General features: G+C 37.8%; 1 long non-coding RNA gene across 1 annotated transcript in view; it reads right to left on the reverse strand.

The window, feature by feature from the left end:
* Positions 1 to 3,498: 3,498 nt before the first annotated feature.
* Positions 3,499 to 21,187, reverse strand: part of LOC307187972 — a 233,621-nt gene continuing 215,932 nt past the window's right edge. Inside the window, exons 3-4 of the long non-coding RNA XR_013828770.1 lie at positions 4,776 to 4,906; positions 3,499 to 4,223 (exon numbers count right to left, since the gene is read on the reverse strand). This is a non-coding gene — a long non-coding RNA (uncharacterized lncRNA). The remainder of the gene's footprint in view (positions 4,224 to 4,775; positions 4,907 to 21,187) is intronic.

A 21,187-nucleotide genomic window follows, 5' to 3' on the forward strand; every position in this document is an offset into this window, starting at 1 on the left:
CAACAACTAATCTAGCTATCAGAATTTATGTCTTCTTAATGAACTAGAGTGGTGGATGGTTAGAGAAACCAGATTGTCACACCAATCATGTCTTTTCTACATTCTTTCTAATAAGTAATCAACTATATACTTATCTGTGTACGGATTGGTAAAATATGGCTGTCCATTAATGCCAAAACAGCAATTCATTTCTTGCATATAATATTACACACTGTGATGGCTAATTTTATATCTCAACTTGGCTAGGCTATGGTGCCAAATTTGTCTGGTCAAATACCAGTCTAGATGTTGCTGTGAAGGCATTTTTTAGATGTGATTAACATTTAAATTAGTAGATTTTAAGAAAATCAAATTACCTCCCATTATGTGGTAAGCCTCATCCAATCAATTGAAGGCCTTAAGATCAGACACTGAAGCCTCCACAGGAAGAAAGAATTCTCTTCAAGGTTTCAATATAGAAATCTGTCTGTGTTTCCAGCCTGCCGCCCTACAGAATTTTGATTCAAGGACTGCAACATCAACTTTTGCCTGTGTCTCCAGCCCACTAGCCTGCTCTATGGATTTCAGACTTTCCATCTACCAAAATTGAAAGGGCCACTTCCTTAAAATCAGTCTTTGTCTCTCTTCCTCTCTCTCCCTTGTTTCTCTGGATAATCCAGACTAATACATGTGCTAAAAGGATGTCTTCGGCTGTTGAATACAATTTATAGTCACCTCTATATCATTTCATTCTACATTAGAAGAACAGTTTATATCCATTACTTTGGATCAGTAAATATAAATAGAACACTTTTAAATCATTATTTGTACAAAGACCCTATTCTTACTGGCACCCTCCAAGAACCAGGTCCTCATCTACTAATGCCCAAATTATCTACATGTCTTATTCTTCCTTCTCCTATATAACAATGCCAGTTTTATCTTGATAAAACACATATATCAAAGGGTTATTTTAATAGACAAAACTCTAAAAATTCTATAGTATATAAATAAGATAAAATCCTCCCTGACCAGTTCCCAGTACTGAAAACCCTTCACAATTAGATCTGCCTCTGTAACTTTATTATCTCCACAATCCCCAGCATAAATCCTATATTCTAGTCAGAGCAAATTCCCTGTTGTCCCTAAAGATGTCAAGTTCATTTTTGTCTTCCTTTTTCTTCCTGCTTCTTTCTTCCTTTCTCACTATAATGATCTTACTCTCCTCTACTGCCTACCTAAATCATACCTGCTTTTCAAAACCTAGCCTATGTTTCATATTTGCCTAAGAATTCCTAGACTATTCTAGTGCAAGTTGAAGAGCCCCTATTTGAGTGCTAGAGTATGTCATAGACTATCATAGACTCATGAAGTCACAAATTTTGAAAAGCCATCAATAATCATCCATTCCAACCATTATCAAAGACATGAAAATACCTTTACAGCATTTTAAACAAGTGGTCTTTCATTCCTTTCCTCCACACCTCCAGTGATGAAGAACTCAGTACCTCCTGCCCATTTTATTTTATGAACAGCTCCAAATCTTAGAGATGTCTTCCTCTAAGTCATATTTTGACATGTATAGTAACATCCAAGAAATGAAATATTTTTGAGACAAGATTTATAATATAAATGCCAAATAAAACCCAAAATACATTAAAATGATTATCCCTGCATAGATAACAAAGCAAATTTTGTCAAAAAATGTCCATTGGAACAATTTTTGCAGTCCAGAATTTGTCTTTTCTTTTTTCCTAGTCTCTATTTTAATATTAAATAATGACTTCCAACTATGTTCCAGTTTGGCTACAATGATATGCTCATACAGACAGATTGGTTTTTTAATTAATCACGTGATGCTTTACATCTGCCCTTGTCTTTATTCTTTAGCAAACTAGATAATAGTCTCCTCTGAGTCAGATGCTATCTTAGGGCCCTCATTTTTCTCTCTTTGTACTTAGATCAGTGCAAGGAATATCAACTTCTCTCAAATAAGTGCTGAATTTAAAAAGTGATTTAAGGAAGGAAAATGTACACAGCAAAAAACATTCCTGGGACTTCCCTGGTGGTCCAGCATTTAAGACTCCATGCTCCCAAGGCAGGGGCCCGGGTTTGATCCCTGGTTAGGGAACTAGAGCCCGCATGCTGCAACTAAAGATCCCGCGTGCCACAGTGAAGATCCCACACGTGACAACGAAGATCCCACCTGCCGCAACTAAGACCTGGCACAGCCAAATAAATATTAAAATAATAAATTCAAAAATTAAATTTAAAAAACTCCTAAAATATTTGGTAGAATCCAATTTCAAGATCAAGCCACAGAGAAAATTTCCTTTCAGTTTTTTGTTTTGCCTTTTCTCCCTTGAAAATATATGCCTAACAACAAATAGTGAAGTTCTTTACTCAAAAAAATGTGCTGGTCTTTTTTTCTTAACTGAAAATATGTTACTGGAATGACGCTGACAGATATAGATAGCAATAAAAAATATTGTACCAAAATCTTGAAATAAAATGATAAAAACAAGCCTACTTACCCATATATATTTTCAAATTAAGGACCATCTGTGAGCTTTAACTGTGATTCTTATATATGAATTTCTTGAAGTTTCTCTCTGCTTTACTGCACTTTCCTATAAGTAAATTGAATCCAGTGCTAATAGTTTTGCAGAACATTGTATAACATGAATTTAGAGTTATGTCTGTTTGTTTGTTATTTGCCTGTTTTTACTCTCTTGTGTATCCTTCTTGTTCAGAGAGATACTGAGGGAGTCATTCTTTGTACATCTTCTTCATCCTCTGATAATCTTGCAAGGTAATTAGTTTAAAAAAAAAGATGTAGAATGTATAGCAAATATGTAGCAAATTGGTAAAAGAAATAGTCTAGTAGGGAAATTGCTAAAAAAATAAAGACATTAACTGTACTGGGCAGGGAGGAGAATATCTAAAGGCATAATTGGCAAGGCGATTGACCAGATGACCTACTAGATTATTGTTTCCATCTCTAATTTTAGTTTATCAAGGAGGATTTTCATACTGCAGTTAAAAAAATCTTCCACGTGTCAAGTATTTCTTTTTTGTGCGTAGCTGATACGTAAATGTTTCTCAAAATGTACACCAACAATCTTTCTGCCAATATAGCCAATCAAGTTTCCTTCCTTACCAGTCTCCTAGGAAACCACTACAGTTTCTGAAATGGATAGCAGAGAGTGGAAAACAAAGGGGTAACCAATCCCCCGTTTTAATGTCTAAAAAATGCAGCTTTGTCATTATTTAATGGCTAAAAGCTAGATATGAGCACTCATTATGTGAGGACCACCTCAAAAATTCTCCTATAAGGGAGAGTATTTATTTAACTTTATAAGTTTGATTTTCACAGGAAAAACGACATAGAAAAGTCTTAACTGACTGCTCAGATGTGAAAAATGGTGGCCCTTAGTTTTTTACAAATACGTTGTGGCAGTTTTGCTTGTGCCTACCTCTTCTCAGCAAGATTCTTTTTCCTGCCGTTATTCAGTAACATAAGCACTGTTTTTGTTTAGAAAATCCATTCTTTCAGAATTGTATCTTCCAAACAGACAGTTTAGATCTACTAGTGCATCCAAAACCTTATGCATTGATTCTCTTATTTGACTCTAAATCCATAATTCCCTCTCAATAGTTTCCCTAAATTCTCAGTGGGAAGAAAAACCACTGCCCAGCATTCCCAAAGAAAAAAGTGAGTATCTCCCAACTAAAATTCCAAACGCACACAAAAAATGAGAAAGTAGTTTCTGCTAAACTTCCTCTCAGGACACACAAACAGGTCTTCTGTACCCTCCCTTTATTTAATTCCCTCTCCTCGAGCTACAGCTATTTGAGCAGCAGCCAACCATTGTGCCATCCCCAGGCTTATTTACTAGGTCTTGTGTACTCCTGTTATCATCTAGTATCTAGTTGATCCTATAACATATATTTTTTTCAAGTAGTAATAACTGCTGTGAAACAGAGAATAGGCAAACAGAGGACAACTGCAGAGAGGCTTTAGGCAGAACAGTTATGCATCCTGCCACATTCTCACTGGCATGTGGTTGTGGTGGCAGCGGTGGCAATCCCTTTTGACTTTCCCCACTCTACACTAGGTGAGTGCTAACAACGAAGCAGCACCCTTCCCCTTCCCACTAAGGCAACAGAAGAGCACTTTTACCTTGATCTGTCCTACTCCGGCAACAAGGAGACAACACTTCCCAGACTTCTAGCCTGCAGGACTAGGGGATAATAAATGGATGTTATTTTAAGGCAAAAAAAAAAAACCTAATAAAATAGAACAGAGTAAACTGTCTACATAGAGTGAACCCTTGATTACGTTGTAACAATTTCACAAGTTACCTTAAAATGTGTCTATAGGTTTTAGCCACAAATCCTAGGAAGACTAATGTTCATAAAGCACTCACCGATCATAATGACCATATAAAAAGGACTGAGTTCAGCACTTCTAAAAGCATTATTTAACGATCAACACAGCTCTGTAAGTAAAGTTATTTCTATTTATTCAGATAGCAAAACCTGACTCATTGAGGTTAAATGACTTTCCCACTGTCACATGTAAGTGATATAATTAATGGCAGAGGTGAGTAGAAGGAGGGATTATAGAAAAGGAAAGGAAGGGCCAACTGGGCAAAAGTCTAGGCTATTGATGCAGGAAAGCACAGAGGAGAAAGGGAAAGGGTAAAAAAAGAGTGAATACATAGGAAGCTGACATTCCCTAGAGTTCAGAAGTACAGATCTACATGTGGTCTGGCTCTAGATAGAGAACTCACCTCCCAGATAAGCTGGTTGGTGTGGTGGTGACATCAGGGGTGGTAGAGGATATGCCAGTGGAAGTGTCCACACATCCAGGTTCCTGACAGCTGGGTGTGGATGTCCAAGAGTAGCTGGAGCAGAGCTGGGCCTAGATGTTACAGACCCATAATGAGCATGAATTCCAAAGTGGGGAGTCCAGGACAGTGTTTTTGAAAAACAAAAAGGAAGGAATAAAAAAGATCTCTCATGAAAATTAGTTAAAAGTAATTAGTCATAAAATGGTTGGCCCCTGAGTCCAGAGAAGCAACTGGCCCTAATACATTTGGAAAAGTTGTTCCAGGCAGAAAGTAATAATGACTGGTGCTTGCAAGAGTATCCAATATAAGTAGGTATTCAACAAATGCTTGTTGAAAAAATTAATACCCATATGAGTGATTTAATACATGAGTGAATAAATGAGTGCCAGACTATGAGTCCCAAGATCTGAGCTTTAAACCCATTTTAATTTCCAAATATATGGGTTATCTTGGGCTAATCACTAAGTCTCATTTTTTACAAATTCAAACAAATAAATTACCAATCAAGAAAGTACCTGCCAACTATGAAAGAGAACACTTAGGAGAAGCAAATGAAATTTTGACTATGAAAATACTAAGTCTGAATCACTACACAAATGAAAGACATTGTATTTATTATTTGGAATCCATTGGAAAAAATGTAAAGTGCTGGGTCAAGGAAAGAAAAAGATTTGGGATGAAAATAATGGTTTTCATAATAATACTTTTCAGAAAGAAAAAAGTAATGGGAATTAATTACAGCTGATGAAGGATCTATAAATATATTTATATCCATAAATATCTATATTGTGAATATCACCATATTTAAATAAAAATGTATAAAGGAAAAACAACAGTAAGAAGAAAACATAGTTTGTACATTTTTGTTTCCAATTTTTTTCTTTACTTTTCCCGTATAAAGTAAGTGAGGCATAAAATAATACCATGGTAAATTGCCTTTTCTCAAAAAGTATAATATAAAATATAGTAAAGTACTGAGTGATCACTAATGGTTACATTATACTTCTCATATTTAATTTATATTCCCCCCCAACAACTTACCCTCTTTCAGCCTTTACAATTTATAATTTATCATATTTTTAATGAATTGAATCCCCTCAGTTATACATGGTTTCCAGAAATGCTTGGTAACTATCCTGTTGTTTTCTGTAGAAGTGGTTTTTGAAAAACAGTCAGAGACTCCTAAACATGCTTCTAATAAGTACCTTGCACCCTCAGAGATGTTTCCTGAGCTGTTGTCCAAGTTAACACTGAAGAAGATTTAATGATCTGTCCCTTGAGATTTTTTTGTTGGTTCCCAGGAATGTAGCAAGTGTACAATAATCCCTTTATTAAATGCTTGTGACATGCTTTGTTACTACTGATGTATTAAAGAAAGGCAATTTTCCACAATTCATACTTTCTTCTGTCTGCAACAATTCTCATAAGAAAAAGAGAAGGGTTTCACTGTACATCTATCAAGTTCTAAGTAGACAGTTATTATTTAGGCAGATCCATAAACATAGAATCCAAGCATGCTCTCTCCCCTATTTAAATATACTAGATTTTACTTCCTTTAGAAAAGAAATTTCTTGCACTAAACTGTGTAACATTGGAGTCCTACATACACTACAAATAACACAATTTGTCATAATATTTCATTTCCTAAAATGGTTTGATCTCCATTACGTAATTTTTATTTTTATGTATCCAAACAATGTTCTCAATATTAGTTTATAAGGAAGAGAAAGACAACAAAACTATACACAAAATCCAGCAGCTCATGAGAATGGAGGTGATTAATTCGTGCTTCAGCATACCGCTGTGGCCATCAGGAGGCTGGGACTGAGTTCCATTCTCTTACACAGCATGCTTTGTGGGGTTGGCCAAGTCCCCTACTCAACCAGGCTTCTGTATCATGAAATGAAAATCTGTGAACTTTCTGTAAACATCACCTATGAACCTATGAGTTGCTCACTGAGAAAGGCTTGAATTATGTTAATTAGATTTATCTGGTTACCAACAAAAGCAACTGACTGGATAGCTTACAGAGAAATGGAATTTATCAGAAGGATATTGCGCAGCCCACAGAAACTATGAGACAGCTGGACAACCAGGCCCCAGAAAGGACAAGAGTAGGAGGAACTCTCAGGTTCCATAGGAAATAAAGAGCATTCTCTTCAGGGAGCTGATTTTTTTTTTCTATCTTTGTAACATTTAACTCAAAATTCCTTTTGTTAGAAGAAAGAGTTCCATGGGCCAACCTGAGCTTATCATTGGCTACAGGGTATCAAACCCCCTGATTTAAAGTTTTCCTAAACTGACTCATAATGATGAACAGTATTTATGCTGAAGAACTGGATCTGTTATTAATTAGATAAGATTAGATTAACTAGAAATTAGACTATCTTGAGGTGAATTCAGAAGTGAGGAGTTGATTCTAAAAAACAACAGAAAGAGAAGAATCAAACATTTAGTTGGTCATTTAATATACCATTTTATTAGACTTTTTGTAATGTGGGCACATTTTTTATGGAATTTAGGATTAAAATGACAAATGCAATTCATTTATTTCCAAAGAGTGGAAAATAAGTGAGCACTGATCAAGAGAAATGGTGATTCCACAGAAATTAGGTTCAAGTATACACTTGGGTTAATAGATTTGCTCTCAAGTAAGAAAATAGCCAGAGGAAATACTTAGATATACTAAATCTACTGGATTTTTCAAACAATTGAGAAGTCTGGTGTGCTGTTTGCTTCAAACAGAGCCAACCTTTAACTTTGATGGCATACGATGCTATTTTACTTGACAAGCTTCTCCTCCAAATCACCTCTAAATTCTACCACCATTTTTCTTCTCTCTTTCATTCATGTGTCCATTTGTTTACTTGTTCATTCGTTTGTTAGCACACAAATCCCCCTACTAGATATAACCCTTTATATCAAGAAAGCATTAATATTAAATGCTATTTGAATGCCCTTCTTCTTCACAAGAGGCAGCCTGGACATACGGGATATGTGTTAGAAACTGACCAGAGGCACTTAAGAGGCAAAGAGAAGGAAAGCACTGGAAACAGGGAGGCTGCCTGAGGTCCACTCTACTGGAAACCAGCTCTCTGGGCCTCTCCACCCAATAGTTACACCTAAAATCCCTAGTGGTTGATGAAACTGAAAAACTATATCTACATGTATTTGACATAAAACTATAGCCCTTGATTTTTATATAAACTCCCCGCCCCAATTAGCTATATTTCTAGTTTGTCTTTGCTTGAAATATAGACCAAATATTGCAGGGAGCGAGTTAACCAAGACCTGTTATACATGTTGGACATGATAAATTGTGAGCTTTTCTTTCCCTCAGTTATGTCAGTGCCTCTTTAATTTCACTTCAAATTATTGATTTTATTAAAGTTAAACATTCAATCAAAATATTCTTTTCAATATAATAAACAAAAAACATGTCAGTAACCATTTCTAACATTGTTCACCTATATCTATCACAAACTTCAAGTTTCATGGCTCTTCAGTACATTATAAAATACAACGTAATATTATGGAAAAGCCTGAATTTCTTAGGGCAAAATTTTCTTTGGGTCACTGAATTTAATTAAAAGATTGTAACAAGCTTATACTTAAAACACACAGAATATGCTTACAACTGTCTTCATAATGTTGAAATACCTTCTTAAGAGTGAAAAAATAGGTAACCACTTTATTTGTTTGTATTATACTTTTTAAAGTCTGGTTGTTTTTTTTTTCCCCACACTGGATCAACTTATTACTTAGCTTTATTCTATCACAGTAATGATGAATATTTTGCATTTTAAGTACATACAATCCATAGTTAAAATAAAAATGTTCTAATATTTAAAAATATGAAAAGAACCTCTGAACAATATTCCTCAAGAGTAGAATAAAGATATCAGGGTAGGGCTTCCCTGGTGGCGCAGTGGTTGAGAGTCCGCCTGCCGATGCAGGGGACACGGGTTCGTGCCCCGGTCCAGGAGGATCCCACATGCCGCAGAGCGGCTGGGTCCGTGAGCCATGGCCGCTGAGCCTGCGCGTCCGGAGCCTGTGCTCCGCAACGGGAGAGGCCACAGCAGTGAGAGGCCCGCGTACCGCAAAAAAAAAAAAAAGAAAAGAAAAGAAAAAAGAAAGGAAGCATGAGGCAACAGTTGTAAAATTACAAATAATTTTAAGTAACTTTTTTAACTTGGAACAGAAACATAACTATTTACCGATGGAACATTCCAAACTGAATTGCTCCAGGGCTGAGTGCCATTACCTCTCCTGGTTTTCTTCCATCTGTCTCTCACTGTCTAGAGTTTGATTTCAGACTTGTCAAATTTTCTCTTTCTCAGCAGTACGCGTTTTTGACAGTAGAGGGCACTTTGAATTTAGACAAAGCCCAAGAAATCTCTGAATCTTCATTCAGAGAGCTTTTGTTTGACTATAAAGAAATAAAATGCAATTTTATAAAATGACACATTTTTAGACTATGTGATGCTAAAGTTTGTTTCTATTATGTGAAATCAGTCTCTCACTTTATATTATTTTATAAAAATACTGTAATATGAATTTCATGCAATATCGCTGTGTCTAGAAAAGATCTATGACACAATAAAATAACAAATTAGGATCAATCTACGAATAAATAAATCTTTGATTTTTTTCTAGTTAAAAGAGCTAGTGAAGAACAAAACTGCATGTACATGTTAAGTGACACATTAAAAACTACATGAAAATCCTAAATTACACTATAAAATGTCTAAATGAAATTGGAGACACAAAAATTCTATTTACTCAGCTCACCACAGAAGTATAAAGACTTCATCCTTCTTTTTATAGCTACTTAAAGAATATTCTTAATGGAATGTAAGTTTTCATGTAATCTCACATATCATTTTATAAAAATTCCTTCAATGTCACATTGAAAGAAGTATTTAAATGACCTGATAGTCTATTCTCTCGCCTTTAAGAAAATTCTTTTCAAAATTTTCTAAAATGCTACATCATGTTGTTGAAATACGTAAAATAATTTATGTAAATGTAGTATAATTGTTTTTCTAATACAAATGAATATCTTGATCACATTCATTTATGTGACAAATGTAGTCTTACTTGTAATTATTCCACTCCACTTCAAATAACCAAATAATAAAATGTAATGCATTTTAAAATTTCAAAATAGACAATTACTTCTTCTGTATACATTTGCCACCACATCAAATAATTTCCTCTTCTAATTTAAGGCACTAAGTTCTTTCTTACTTAAAAAAATTTCATTTCTTCATTTAATTGAAACCAATTATCTTATATTTACAAGTTGAAATTTTGAAGTTTGGCTTATTTATTCTTCCTAACCAAAAATGCACCTACTTAAAGCTAATTGTGAGTCTGGTAGCTACCAAACTATGGAGAAATCCCCAATTTTGCCATTTAGGAGTTTATACTTAAAAACACAATAAATCTATTTAATTCTCCAGCAAGTGAACAACTTGCCTAAACTCTTCAATTGTTAAATGGCCAAGTGTATGAAGACATACATAATTGTATGGCGGAGTTAAAGTTCATACATGTAAAATATTGTAAACTTTTAGGGTAGAATTTAGAAGTCACATGGGGTAGGCTTAATGAAGGCAGACAGGTTGGCTATAAATGCCAAAAAATGTACAATTAGTTTTGCTTGAATATTTACTAGAGGAGAGAAATCCATACTAAAAAGGCTCATTGATTTTTCTGTTTATCTAATTAAGGAAAATAAAGTTGAATGCTTCCACTCACCCTGACTTCCAAAAATATGAGAAAAATAATATAAAGATGTGTGTCTCATATATAACCTTGCCCTACATAACTTTCATAAGAGAAAAGCAAATAAACAGCAATTGTCACTACTCTAAATGCACCGGCACTCCCTAAGATTTATCTTTACCCCTTCACTCATTTATTATTGCCGGTAAACTATGTATTTGCCACTAACACTGTCTGAATAGATTTGAAACAGTAAGTGTAACAGGCTCAAATGGACGTGCCTATTAGCCCTTCCCTCTTCTCTCTTGCCCTTTAATGGCCTATAACTTCATTCAATCTGTAGCTACATTTGTGTTCCTTTTACAACAAAAAGGGTCATAATGTTGTCTCTGATAATACTGAAATTGCCTCATTTGTTCATCTTCTTTCAGTGCCTTGGAGCTGGTCCCCCTCTCAAGTGATGCCTAGGTTTATCCCCATCAACTTTGAAAATTATGGTCTTGTTTAGTCCCTGGCAATCTCACCGACAAAATGTCTCGGGGTTTGATGAGCCAACCGAAAGACAGATGCCCGGGGAGGCCCAGGTCTAACTGGCTCCGGGAACTAACGCCTGAGGCCGCAGGGACACCTACTAGAACCAACCCGGGTGTCATTCGCGTGTATCGCAGAAAAAGAAAGGCGGCTTTGCCAATCCCCAAGGCAAGGGAGGGAGCAGCCGGTCAGCTGACGCTGAGAAGGGAGTGAAGGAATGAGAAGAATGTGCTTGCTCAGAAGATGCGAGAGATAGGGACTCCCCACTCTGACCCCAGTGCTGCGGCACCGGGGAGAAGCCGGGCCTCCCCACAGCTGTTACCACTCGGGCTGTCACCGCGGCGGCCGTTCTGCGCGCCGCCGGGACGGTGATGCCGGTGCTGGGCCTGCCGCCGCAGCTGCTTCTGCCTAGACTGTTGCCCCTGACCCTTCTGCTGCTGCTTCCTTGATTTTAGCATCAGCTTTTCTTTTCTTTCTTTCTCTTTTCTTCTTTTTTCCCCCCTCCTTATTACAAGAGGCAATACCTCTTGTAAAAAGCAGAAAATAGCCTCCACCTTTGCCAAGAGAGCGAGGGCGCCGGGAGAGGAGGGAAGGGTGGGGTAGCTAAGGCCTCTAACAAATCTGGGTTCCTGGGGCCCCTCCTGTCTTTTCTCCCCCGCTCTGCTTAGCATTTTCCTTCCTGCTGCAGCGAGGCTTTGTCAGCCCTGGGCTGGGAACTAACTCCCGCGTAGTCCCCTCCTCCTTTCCGACTTTCGAGGACGCTTCACCCCTCACCCTTCCAACCAGGAGAAAAATACTAAAAGGTAGAAAAGGGAAGTAAATCCTCCAAGAGAACTTCATATTCGGCAGTCCAAATTTTACAGGGATTCGTGTAAGAGAAAACGGATCTTTTCAGGTCCTGGGACAATAAAATAAAATTCAAACGGATGACTATGGCAGGTTGGGGAGCAATTAACTGCTAATTTGGAAGAACTCTTCTGGAGGATTTTCCTGACCTGCTCATTCATGTTACTTCCCTTTCTAAGATCCTCTTCCCCTTTCAAGGCTAAAAACGGGGTATGATTCAGCTCATAAAAATATGTCACAGCAATTGGAATTTACCCTTTGACCTTCTCTCTCTCACCACCACCTCACCTAAACACACACACACTCACACACAGAAGCTGCAATTCACTAGCTAGCCCTGTTTTCACTAAACAGATGGCTGTGTCACCAGTGAAAACTGCCTTTTTGCACAAGATAAAACTTCTAAGATCCTAGGATAGCACCTATTTGCAAAAGGAGCTCAAAGCCACATTTTTCTGCAGTGCACATGTGAATGCTGAGATAGTCTGGGCAATAGAGAGGTAGATAGATAAATAGATAGATGTTATATGCAGAGGAGAAAAAGAAACTGTCAGTAAATAGCAATCTTTCTTTTAACATCATTCTCTATGAAATTTGTTTTTATGGGTCAGTTATGGATGATTATATTCAGCATTTCACATTCAGAAGCATAATTCTTTCAGGGATTCTAGTGACTAGATTTAAAACACACAGGAAAGGGACAGAAAGCTGAGTCTAAAATGTATGAGGAAAGTTTTCTAGTTTTTCTAAAAACCTGTTCACCTTTCCAAATAATTTTTCCTTGCCTTTGTGCTGTGAAAGCCCCATTACCAGCTATGGAAAAAATAGTGCTAAGTGTTTTGTACAATTTCTTTTTGTGTGTGTGAAGCTTGAAAAGCCAAGAAAATGGGCAAAATACTGAATCAGGCCACCAGGGCCAGTTCAAATGCACAGAGAGACATTTTTGCTGCATTATTTGAACTATTACTAAATAAAATGCTTTCTTCCTCAGAGCTTGGCTAAGTACTAATTTTCTAAAACATGAATACGACTTCCAGTGGAAAGTTAGAAATAATTTAAATGCATGACTACACCATTGTACCCTCTCAAATTAACAATATTCCTTTAGGCCTACCCTACATCCTGAGAATGGTGCGGACTCAAATCACATTGGGAGGGTCTAAAATGTCCAGGAAGCGTTCGGATCTAGAGGTTTGAGAACATAAGGGACAAGTTTAAACACTGTTTTCTCCGTGAATGTGGGGACTAGAAATGATAAATCGAAACAGTTTCTGGCAGTTCATTACCAGATGCCTAAGTAAGGACTAACTTACAAGTTAAAAAAGAAATTGCCAGACAGGAATTAAGTGTGTACTATACTCTTCTTTTTGAAACAATTATTTCACTCTTCTATGTTTGCACAAGATGCTGCAAACACTCACATGCTTGAACTCACAGCCCAGAACTTACAATAAGAATAACAATGCATAAAAAACTACATAAGGTCTTTACTAAGTAACTTGGCACCATTTTTCCCAAATCTGGAGAAAAATCTCAGATTTTCTGAAGTAATCATTCACATTTACTAATCCTATCTCTGCTTGGTACAGCACAGATGATAATTTAACAACATCAGTCTTTAGGTAATAATTTTTCTCTACTATTTCTATGTGCTGCTTAAGGTTTGGGGGGGGTTCCTTCTTTTTATACTCTCCATTTTGTTTGGAGTTCGTGAATAAAGATAAATCTGCAAGTAATCCTGGATACCCTTTATCACTGTCTCTAGCTTAGTGGTGGTCTGCCATTTTTATTGAAACTTGGGCACCAACTGCTGGTTAGAAATATTTTTCATGGAATTCTTTGTACTTTAAATAAACTACTACTTCAGGATCTGCCATGTGTCCCTCATTCATCTTTAAGGCACAGAATCTCACGTACTTTTTGTGAGCTTTGACTCTGAAATATCTGTCTCACATACGTAGTCTCTAGCAATCTCAACTCATTGCGGTTTTATTGATGACCTACAGCAAATTAGGGCAGAAATGTGTATTTTGAAGGTTTGTGCTATGACTCATCTTACGCAAACAAACAAAATTCATTTTGAAAAATCGAGCCTATATTCATTTTCTGCTCTTTTTACCAGAGACCAGTTTTAAAAGGTCTCTGTGTGGGTTTCACGTAATGAACATCACAGAGGGGGAAAAACTGCTATTCCCTTTGGCATTTCTCCTCTTAAGGTGGTAGAAAAATACGCATCTGCTTTTCCCGTGGAGAGGGAGATAATATGATAACCTTCTGATTATATACATAAGCGGAAACTGATCAGCTTCTCTTTTGGTTCATTTTTAAGGGCAAGTTCCAGTTGGACTGTGCTAATGCACATATTCATGAATCTCTGCAAACAGGATTCACGGCTCTCCAGGGAACACTTGAAGTGTGCATCATTGTTTCAATGAAGTATCTTCATTATAAAACATAGGGACTATAAAAGGTGAATATCATTTGCCTCGGCCTAATATCATCTCTGGTCTGACTTTCCTCCACTATGATTTCTTTCCTTCCTTTCTTTCTGCCTACCATCCTTCCCTTCCTTCCTTCCTTCCTTCCTTCCTCCCTGCCTTCCTTCCTTTCATTCTTTTTTTCCTCTCTTTTTTAAACAAAAAAATGACAAAAAATCATATATTAGACAAAATCGAGGAAAAAATCTGTTTCTTTTCAAAGTCACACTTAATCTCCTTTGAAATGTTATATAGGTAGGGTTAGAAAACTTAACTCCAAAATCCAAAAATCCTTATATTTGTACAAATGTTTTATTTGATAAAAAGCAGCTTATGGAAATTTTTGGTCTCTGGGTGTGCATAAGTTTCTTGCATTGAAAAAATAAGGCCAAAGGTGGAAGGTATAAAAAATAAGTAGGTAAACACTGTTAAAGCAAGCAAAGAAGAGAGGCACTATCATCAGAACAATGTGATGAAAACAGGCACACAGATTCTTCATCTCATTGGCATTATTGTAAAGGGAGCAATATCTTGAACGGATCAGTCTTTTATTTATATTTGTACCAAATATAAATCCTAATGTTTCCCCTTTCTTCTCTTTAGAATTCTTCCAGAGAACCTGAGATTTTAAGGAGTTCTACTAATGCGTGTGTTACAAAGAGGTCTTTATTACAGAGGACATGAATAGAGGTCTGAGTGAGACTACAAAAGCCCTACACTGCACTCGGGTATAATGGGGTGCTTTATAGGGAAGGAACACTGTCTTTGGGGTATGAAGGACAGTTTAATACAACATCTATTGCAAGGGAACAAAGGAGTTATATAGCTCACAAATTAGGGTATTCACATCCAGATATATTAGTGGTGGAGTGTAGAGACTTGGAATTCAGTGTAAAATGATCTTGTCATCCAACAGAGCACACTGTGGAATGTGGCATTCCTTGGATGTAACTTGTATAGTCATCAGAATAGATTGTACAAGTCACAAATAACTGACACTCTGTGACTCTATAGCGACTAGCTCCCAAAGATAGTAATTCTTAGTGGCACTAAAAATAAGATGAGACATCTATGATTAAGCAGGAAATGACAAATGTAATTCAAGATACTATATATTCCAGTTGTCTTAGTCTCTCCGTGAAAATTAATTGAGGATAATATTTTTTAAGAGGCGTAAGGGGCACAGCACATACAACGTGGAGTCCATGATTTATTGTTTCGGTTTAAGTCACCACTTCAGACGGACAGTCAAATCTCAAATCTCTATTGTTTGATATGCCATGAGGTGGGAAAGGAAACAGGAATTGAACAAAAATTCAAGAACTCAGCACCATGCTATCGGAGCTGCTTGTCAAGTGGACAGGCCAACAGGCAGACTACAGTACACTCCCTCCTCACCATTGAAATTAGTAAGGTCATGGCTAGTTCTATGTTGCTAAATCCTCTGGATTTACTTTCAATCCTTGATTTACTGTTACTGTTTTACATTTGACATTTGCATTTGACACTTAACCACACACTGTCATTCCCTTGGCTTCCCCACCCTCAACCTTCATAATTTTACCCCAACCCTCTCTAGCCACTCTTTTCTTATCCTGCTTCTTGGACCCCTTTGCCTTAGCCCACTCCTTAAACAGAGCTATTCCTCTTAGATCTGTCTTCATCCCTTTGTTCTGTCCATTCTAAACCTTCTACTTGGATGATGTCAACTATTCTCATGGCTTTAATTATCTGTATAATTATGAGGCTGACTCTCCAACCCCAGCCCTGATTTCTCCTCTGAGCCCATGCTCATGAAACTCACTCTCTCCTGGAAAACCACCTAGATCCCCCACAAGAACCCTGAACTGGATGTGTCCAAAGCTGAATTCATATTATCCTCCCCCCTCTCCCAGATTTAACTTATTCTCTGCCTCCTGTTTCCTCATCTTAGAATGGCATCATCACCCAAACTGTTGCTTAAGTCAGAATGAATCATCCTTCTCTTTTATGCTTTACCACCAGTTAATCATTAATTCCTATCCTAAATCTACAGATTTATCTCCATCTCCACCACCATTCTCTTGGTTCAAGCCGCCATGATCTATCATTATGATTATTGCAACAGACTTCTACCTGGTCTCCCTACTTTAGTTATACTCTGATCTAATACTTTCTTCCCAATTTTCTTTCTGACAAAAAAATACAAATCTGACTATGACAAAAGGGTAATGTGTTTATGTAGGGTGAAGAAGGCAGAGAAGATAGATATTATGCACAGCATGATACTGTGAAAACTCACCCAATCCATTAGCACAGCCTGTTGGCTCCATCATCGGAATATGATTTAAGTAAGATTTTCCACATAAATTACTGCAATAGTCCCTAATTAGTCTTCCTATCTCAGTCCTTATTATCCTAGAGTCTATTTTTGGTCTTTTTTGTTTGTTTTTTTTTTTAATTTTTTTTTTTTGCAGTACGCAGGCCCCTCACTGTTGTGGCCTCTCCCGTTGCGGAGCACAGGCTCCAGAAGCGCAGGCTCAGCGGCCATGGCTCACGAGCCCAGCCACTCCGCGGCATGTGGGATCTTCCCAGACTGGGGCACGAACTCGTGTCCCCTGCATCGGTAGGCGGACTCGCAACCAGTGCGCCACCAGGAAAGCCCCTAGAGTCTATTTTTAAGAGAACGGTCAGAGTAATAGAGTTACTCCTAAGTCAGACTGCATTATGCCTCTACTCAAAAGCCTCTAGTGCTTTTCCATTTCATTCAAAGTCAAGTCAAACTCTTAATGGCCTACAATGACCTACCTGATCCAGCTCCTGATTTCATCTGATTTCATCCCCCACAGTTCTTCCTCTAGTTCACCATAGATTCAACACTTAGCAACACAGACCAAGAAAATCGAGTGGACCAATGCCAAGGTAATTTTGGGACCGAATCCAGGTTCTACAATTACCTGGTTTAAAAACCTTCAGCAAATTATTTTATCCCTCTGAGCATCAGTTTCCTCATGTTTAAAACTAGGATAAAATGCCCATTTCAAAGGGCTTCTGTGAGGAAGTTAGGTATGTAATAAGATGTATGCTTTCCATGTAAAAGGCCTTGTTAAATTTTATTCTTTTCCCCCATTTAATCACCTTCAAAACCAATTCAAGAATGATTTCCTACTTTGAACTAACACAAAATTTTTCCTGAAAACAGTTATGTTTATTAATTTTTAAGCCTAGTAATTCATACAATGTCCTATAGTAGATGAGATTTCAGAATGAATCACTGTTATTTGTGTTATTTTATCCTTAGAAAATTCACTGAATTGTCTTCATTTATCACTGCAGTCTAGAAACATATAGAATCCTATTATCACCTATAATCTTGTTATAGTTTTCTCTTTTTTAATTTTCTAAAATATTTTAATATAAGAACAAAATGCTGACATGACACATTGAATCAATTATTTGAATTGTATTGGGATTACTTCAATAGATTGCTAAAATAAACCCTGGAAAAACTCAGTTATTTAGGTTATAGACTTTGCAGCAGTGTCATGAGTTTCATAACACACATTTATAAAAGAAGGCAAGCCTGTGTTCAAATCCCAATTCCAGCTTTCACTAGCTCTGCAACCTTGAGAACATTATATAACTACTCTGAGCCTCAATTTCTTATTCCATAAAATGGGGTTAATAGGGCTTCCCTGGTGGCGCAATGGTTGAGAGTCCGCCTGCCGATGCAGGGGATGTGGGTTCGTGCCCTGGTCTGGGAAGATTGCACATGCCGCGGAGCGGCTGGGCCCGTGAGCCATGGCCGCGGAGCCTGCGCGTCCGGAGCCTGTGCTCCACAATGGGAGAGGCCACAGCAGTGAGAGGCGTGCGTACCGCAAAAAAAAAAAAAAAAAAAAAAAAAAAGATTGCTCTCTCTGTTCTCTTAACGGATAACCAAGTATTTCTTTACCCTCTGATTTTTGTAATTTTCTTAAATTCTCATATGTGAATCAAACATTAAACGTATTTTTGATAGAGTCAGGAAATCAGCGTGGATGAGATACTGTTTCTGAAAAGTCAAAGTAAACACTCAGACATCTTCAGCCAGATTTTTCTGAGGCTGAGATTCATTGTCATATGAAGAAAACAGCCATGGAGAGACTTGGTTTTAAAAGCTGTAGGTTCCAGTCTCAGCTCTAACACTCACTAGTTGTAGGCACCTAAAAAAACAAAAAACAAAACACACACAAACGCATTTACTGAATACCCATTATGGACTTTGGTGTCCAGTGGAGTAGAGGGCAGAGAAAAGGATAAATTTCATATGGTCCCTGACCTCCACAGCATAGTACAATGGCATGACACACACAAAGGTAAGTGTGTTCCTTCACTTACTTATTTTACACAAATTAAGAGCCTCCTATGTATCAGACACTGTTCTAGACAATGGGGAGAGAACACTGAAGAGTCAAATAAATAAACAAACAAACAAAAATTAAAATCTGACCTCACTGAGCTTATATCCTAGTGAGCAGAAATAGACAAAAACCAAAATATATAAGTATGATATACAATATGTTATTTGAACAAGTTATAAGTTCTATAGAGAATATAATTCAAGGAAGGAGGATGGAGGCCCAAGCCTTAAATATGTTGATCTCATAGGGCCTCACTGAGAAGATGACATTCCAGGAAAGACCTGAAGAAGGTGAGGGAAAACTCAGGCAGATATTTAGAGGAAGAGAATTCATGGAAAGAACAGAAACTACAAAGGCCCTGGGGCAGAAACATGTGTGATGGTTGTGGGAAGCAGCAGAAAGGCCTTGTGCCCAGAGCAGAGTGAGCAAGGGATGAGACCAGAGAGATGCAAGAGGGGCCAGATTGTTCAGGACCCTGGAGACAAGACAAGTCTGTGACCAGATGTCACTTGGTATATTACAGGGACATAATGTGTTGAAGATAGAGTATGGGGAGAGAGGGGCAGAAACAAGGAGACCCTGCAGGCCCTCTCGTAACAATCAACAAGAGAGGTGATGCTGGAAGTTATAAGAAGTTATCTGATTCTGGGTAGATTCTGAAGGTAGAGTTGACTGCATTTACTGATGGATAGGAGGACTCACTCTAACATCACATTTATCGTGTTATAAAACATGCAACAGGGGCTTCCCTGGTGGCGCAGTGGTTGAGAATTTGCCTGCCGATGCAGGGGACACGGGTTCATGCCCCGGGACCAGGAAGATCCCACATGCCGCGGAGTGGCGGGGCCCATGAGCCATGGCCGCTGAGCCTGTGCGTCCGGAGCCTGTGCTCCGCAACAGGAGAGGCCACAACAGTGAGAGGCCCGCGTACCGGGGAAAAAAAAAAAAAAAAAAAAAAATGCAACAGGAGTCTAGGTCTCTTTTCTTACCACCTCTAAATATGCATACACCACAGATTAATTTTGTCTGAGAGGTTAGGAAAGACTGCACAGGAAAAGTGGCATTTGACATTGAATTTGTTCTTGAAGAATGACTAAAATTTTTTGGCTGGGAGAAAGGGAAAAAGACTCCAGGGTTTTGCAATTAGTAAATCATTGGAAACATAAAATCAGTGTCAGTCGGGGGTGGAATATACAACATTTACAAAACATGTGAGAGTGTTGGTTCATGGCCTGATAGGAGAAAGGTGAGTGACTACATGTATACATGTGGGAGCCTTGGGTTACATAATACAGAAATTAAATGCAAATGATTATATTTAAAAAGGAATGCAAGCATGGCTGCATCCAGGATCAGAAGATAAAATATGTTTTTAGAGCTACAGATCTTGTGAGGGATTAGGTATCTACAGACTCCATGGTATATTTACCTTGAAAGCTGCTTTGTAAAATAGACTTTATTTTTTAGAGCAGTTTTAGATTTACAGCAAAATTGAGCAGAGCGTACAGTTTCCATACACCCTTTCTTCCCACATACACAAAGCCTCCCCCACTATCAACATCTCAGCACCAGAGTGGTACATTTGTTATCTAACTCCCAGTGTGATGGCTTATGGGAGGTAATTAGGATTAGACAAGGTCATGAGGGTGCGACCCTCATAATGGAGTTCGTGACCCTACAAGAAGAGACACCAGAGACCTTGCACTATCTCTCTTCCCAAATGGGTGCATAAAGAGATCATGTGAGCACACAGGGAGATGGCAGCTGCCTACAAGCCAAGAGAAGAGGCCTAAGACTGAAACATAATTTGCCAGTACCTTAATTTTGAACTTCCCAGCCTCCAGAACTCTGAAAAATAAATTTTTGTTGCTTAAACCACCCAGTCTATGGTATTCTGTTAGGGCAGCCCAAGCCAACTAATACACATGGTAAATATCCATCCCTTTACTTCTAATTTATATGCCTTTATATTGGGTTGGCCAAAAAGTGCCTTCTGTTTTTAACTAAAAATAAAAGCCACATTTTTCATTTTCACCAAGAACTTTATTGAACAGCATATTCACCCGTTTGTTCCACTACCTTCTGCCATTTTTCAGGCAACTTCATAATTCCATCTTCCCAAAACGTTTTACCTTTTTGAGCAAAGAACGGTTCCAGGTGCCTTTTACAGTCTTCCAGGGAAGTGAAATGTTTTCCATTAAGAGAATTGTGTAAAGACATAAATAAAGGGGAATCTGAAGGTGCAGTGTCTGGTGAATATAGCGGATGAATCAGAACTTCCCAGCCAAGCTGTAACAGTTATTCCTTGGTCATCAAAGAAACACGCAGTCTTGTGTTATCCTGATGGAAGATTATGTGTTTTCTGTTGACTAATTCTGGATACTTTTCA

Source organism: Stenella coeruleoalba (genome assembly GCF_951394435.1).
Source record: "Stenella coeruleoalba genome assembly, chromosome: 6".
NCBI classification, from domain to species: Eukaryota; Metazoa; Chordata; class Mammalia; order Artiodactyla; family Delphinidae; genus Stenella; species Stenella coeruleoalba.